Below are 5,152 nucleotides of genomic sequence, written 5' to 3'. Positions count from 1 at the left end.
TAGTCAGACACTCAATAACAACCTAAGCTTGTCAGTGGCAAAATCAAGCACTTTTAGTGGACATACCTTTGACAATCTCAATTGCCCGCAAGGATTACGTTGCAGCCACTGCAACGCGTTTTGCAGCTGCCAGTTGAGGCGATCTTCTGGACCAATTCCAAAAATGTTTGTTATTATTAGTCACTTAGATTCCTTAAATATGTTTTTTAAAAAGAAGGCCCAGGTTGTAAAATTTCAGAATTATCCTTTAAGCAATTCAGTGTAAAAATATAGTGTAGCGTGTAAAACTCCATGTTGTCCATGTTTATTCACTGAAAAATGTCAAAAAATACATACAAGCACACAGACAAGCAAACAGTTGTTAATACAGTAAGTATATTGCATTTGTGCAGTGCTTTTCAACCCGACTATGACAATGGTTCTCAGTAACCCACAAATCCATGCAAGGGACAGTCCTTCCGGTCAGGGCATTTCAACATGTGGAGCTGGGGCTCAAACCACCAAACTGTGCCTGAACCACAGCCACAGGGAGTATGACAAAAAAGTAAATATACTGTTTATGTCAAAAGATTTCAGAAGATGGACAACTCCAGCTTCTCTAGAACAACAGAGCAGATCAGCAAATTTGAAAACTGTTATACTTACCATTGCTTACAGTTCACGCCTTTACCCCTTCTTAACATAGTTGATCTCCAGCTGTGTTTGTTGAACCTTGCATTTGTTACTTTGGAACTCATCTTGAACTCAAACGGACCTCCTCTGTCTGTCCCCTCACTGCATAAGCTGTATACACTTTTACTCAACCCATCTGGCTACACGTGAGCATGAACTTCAAATACAATTAATTTGTCTTCAAAGTAAAAACTACAGTATACCTTACAATTATAAAATAACAACAGATTCATATTAATGTTATAATCAGGCTATTTGCTCAAAAACTGTTGTCAAAGTAACACCAGAAATTTCAAAACATGGTGAAGGTTTGTCTTCAGCTCTTTCAGCCCATAACTAATGGTTTCCTCTCTTTATTTCATCTGATTATTATCTTTACAGAGCAGTATTTTGCTTAAGAAGGTGGTTGCACTTATCTGAACCTTTGTACGTCTATTCTGAGAAGAGCCTGGCGCTGATGGCAGCTGGTTACCTGAAGGTCCTAAAGAAGGAAAACAGGAAGTGGGAGATATGCAACAGGAGGAAATGGCTTTGACCAACATGTAGAAATGGATTTGTTATGCTCCATTACAACAAGAACGTACTGTCATACCCTGCCGAATAAAGAAGAAGAATTGAAACCTGGAGGGTGACAAAACAATATAATAACATTGTTACCTGAGGTGACTCTAAAAGAGCTGGTCTTCATTATAAACATGTGGACAACAGCTGCAGTGGTGGAAAGTACAATTTTGAGGTACTTGTACTTTACTTGAATAATTCCATTTACTGCTACTAATTCTACTCACCTACATTTCAGTGAGAAATATTGTACTTTTTAATGCGCTATATTACTAAAGTTTTAGTTACTAGTTACTTTACATTAAGTATATAACTAGGGATTATTATTGTAGATTAAATTACCCAGCAATATATAATATTGGACAGAAATCATTCACTGGAAATAAAACTAACCTCTACACAGGATCCAGCACCGAAACATCATCCTCAACCGCACAGCATTAAATCTTTATCCAGTAATGCCAAACCTCAGCGTTCTCCTTCCCTGCTGTATCCAGTGGTGGGAACAAGCCTGATGGTGGGAAGTGGACAGCAGCTCTGTGTGACACATGGAAACATCAGGGAGGTGAAGAGATAAAAAAAGGTTTTAGACTTTTAATCAAGACTGAGTTTGATATCACTGCAGTAAAGAAAGACAGTGGGAGGATAATACTAATATACTAATGTCATACAAGGCAACATTAAAAGTATGTAAGTGTCTGACATTATGGAAATGATCCCTATAGACAAACAACCTTTTAAAGAGTAAGATCCTTTTTGTTTAACCAAAAACGGTCAAAGCCACTAGACTCCCTTGTCACTGCTGCAGGCTGCAGCACGCGTGCTCAATATTGGACTCTTGGACTTGAAAAATACCGAATATAGCCATTCAAGGTACAAAGTGTAAGATTTGGCCAGCATTTTACTTTAAACATTAATTAAAGGAACTTACATGATTAACAGAATGTGAAGACTTTGACATCCTGTCAAAGATGTCTATGTATTGTGTTGCAGAGATATCTACTGAAGTTAGCATGCTAACCTGCTAGCCCCTGTGCATCCTGTGTTGCAATACCACGTGAATTTCCTCTGGCCGACAGACAGCTGCTGAGCTACAGGAAGCTGTGGAAGAGAGAGCCGGGGCAGCGCTGGAGCTTTATGAAGACATATAAAACACCCTCAGTCAGACTGGATTCTGTTCTGACAACTACGCTGTTCACCTGCTCAGAGTTAACTGCTTTTATTAAATCAACTTTTTACTTAAATTTTTGGGATTAAAACGTTGATTTATCTTCACTCGCCGTGTTTTCTGTTGTCGTTAGTGTCAGTGGGCTAGCCATGAGCTCTATGATACTACAACTTAAGCCCCTCTCAAAGGACTTTCTTCTTCATCTTTGAGGTTTTATGGCACTTAGTATCTACAATGTTGCATTACTGCCACCTTCAGGTTTTATTCTGCCTCAGTGTCCATTCTTTTTAAAGCCGTCTTTCCAGTCCAGTAATCCTTAAAATCTAAATAACAATGTTGTTGCTGAAACACTGTCTTAAGATTCAATATACGTTTAGAATACATTACTGTGTCAGTTTACTGCATGATATCGGGGATATGTTTGACTACCTCAGGTTCATGGCTTAGATCGCAAAGACCTGTTGGATGTTTTCCTATGATGTGTGATTTTCGTGTACTGTTAAGATTTCTGTGCCCAATTCTCATCTTGCTTATTATTACTTGCTCTTTCCATTTTGTTCACATACATCTTGAAATACTTACTATATGTTGGATTAACTATCAGTGACTCTCTTGTATACAGTATATTTTATACAGTAGCCTATATTCATTCGAACAATCACCATCTTCCCTCAGGCTTCACATAAAACCCACATATATCCCTCCAAACCTGCGTCATTTCCTCATCTCTTACTTTTTCCTTTCCTATTTTTTCTGGCCACCTCGGTTCCACCCACCACAATACCAGCTACGCAGACTGTACGCATGACAGCGATCCATGGCGGTGCCATCAGCTAAACTGATTGCATTGCCTCAGGTGTGCCCAGTCACATGACTTCCTCACCGTCAGGTCAGGTCACTAAACTCTACTGCTGACTCACTCAGAAATTCAGGAAATTGGCACCAGCCTCTGACCATTTTCTGACTCAGTACTCTCCAAACAGGCTGTTTCAGTACATTGGCAAAGTCTTAGAATCCATGTTTGTACTGGCATCCTTCGGCTTTAGGTGCTGCTCAGAGTTGCTACCCTCAAATACCATACATCTTCAAACACAACCATTTCTGACATTTCCATCCATTCTTCCGACACTCTAATCTACCATCTCAAATGCAACAAGACCCACGTTCTGGTCTACCTCAACCCATCTACCTCTTTCCATTAGCCTCATACCAAAGCATATGCAAACTTATATGCACTATATAAACCTCCCACAGGTTACAAAACTCTACTGCTGACTCACTTTCTTGTTTCTCATTCCAGAAATTCAGGCAATTGGCACCAGCCTCTCACCATCATCCGACTCTGCAAACAGGCTGTTTCCATACATCGACAAAGTCTTAGAATCCATGTTCCTACTGGCTTTCTTTGGTTTTCCATGCTGCTCAGAGTTCACTGCTTCTAAACTCAACTACCATCCATCTCAAAATGCAACGCTGTCTGACATTTCCATCAAATGAAGAGACGGCTCCCGGACTCAGAGTCTGAACTGGTTCACTTCTGTCTTCCTGCCTCCAGCTGACACCATTCCATCATTCTCTTCCATTCATCCATCCACAACCCTGATCTCTCCTCATCCCTCACCCTTCCTCCCCTTATCCTTTCATCACTCTACCTTTACCCCTTCATCCCTCACCCTTCAATCCCTCATCCCCTTATCATTCATCCCTTCATTACTTCATCCCTCAAGCCTCATCCCTTCTTCCCACATCCCTCACTCCAGACCCTTAATCCATCCCTCCTACATCATCTCAGCTCTCTTCCATCCATAATATACAAATACACAAACCTCTGTCTTTGTTGTTAGTGAACTATAATGAGATGAGAAAAGATCGGCCCTTTTGAAAGTTTGCTATACAATTGAGGACAACATTCATTACACGTGTCTAAACACAATATTGAACAGTGTCATTGCTACAAGTAATAAATCATGCAATTCTTGCTCAAAACTGCCCCCAATTTGTTTGGAGCTTTAGATTAAAATATTCTGTGCTTTGTGTTGCCAACCGCCAACCGCCAACATGATGAAGATTCCTCCCAGACCACAGAGTATGTGTTGTACTGTCAATTGTAGATCTCATGCTGTATTGATGCTCTGTTGATGCTATTATGCTGTTCTTCAAATGTAAGTCGCTTTGGATGAAAGCGTCTGCCAAATGAGTAAATGTAAATGAAGAGTGAGACATTGTCCCAATACTGTTCCAAAAACACTTCCCCTTGTCTCCCAAAAACAGAACTATGAGTGGTCATGGTAAAATAACTCCACAGTGGACATCATCAGAAACCAGCAAAGGAGCATCTAATTGCGTTTTACAATAGCAGATCCAATCCACACATAATGAACATAAGATAATGTGTCCGTCAGCTCCCAAAAGACACCATACAAAGTTAACTTGGAGTCTACAGCCATGTTAGCAGCTCTGTGTGGTTTTGCTTAGGCTCTGAGCTAAATGCAAATCTCAGCATGCCAACAGTCTCCCATGCCAATGACAATGCTTTGATTATGGTTGAAAAATGATTCATTGGTGATAGTTGCTGATCATTTTTCTGTCGATAAATTTATTGATTGATCAACTGATCCTTCCAGTTCTACTACAAATGTTGTTATCATGCTTGTGACTTCTTTTATTTTAGATCAAGGCTGTGAAGCAAAGATTTATGTTTAAGATTAAGATGGAAGTTATGGTCACTATCTGATTTCATTTATTATCTTT

The 5,152-nt window shown here is 39.8% G+C and overlaps 1 long non-coding RNA gene across 1 annotated transcript; it reads right to left on the bottom strand.

Annotated features, from left to right (window-relative positions):
* Positions 1-295: 295 nt before the first annotated feature.
* On the bottom strand, positions 296-2,438 carry LOC119899991. The gene is made up of 4 exons (XR_005443975.1): positions 2,255-2,438; positions 1,627-1,770; positions 1,330-1,380; positions 296-1,153 (listed from the first exon to the last, which is right to left on the bottom strand). It is a non-coding gene; the product is annotated as an uncharacterized LOC119899991 (long non-coding RNA).
* Between the last annotated feature and the right edge of the window lie 2,714 nt (positions 2,439-5,152).

This window comes from Micropterus salmoides, unplaced genomic scaffold, assembly GCF_014851395.1.
Source record: "Micropterus salmoides isolate LMB-PRFRI ecotype aquatic unplaced genomic scaffold, ASM1485139v1 Ms_hic_scaffold_12, whole genome shotgun sequence".
NCBI classification, from domain to species: domain Eukaryota; kingdom Metazoa; phylum Chordata; class Actinopteri; order Centrarchiformes; family Centrarchidae; genus Micropterus; species Micropterus salmoides.
This window is presented reverse-complemented; position numbering and strand designations above follow the sequence as displayed.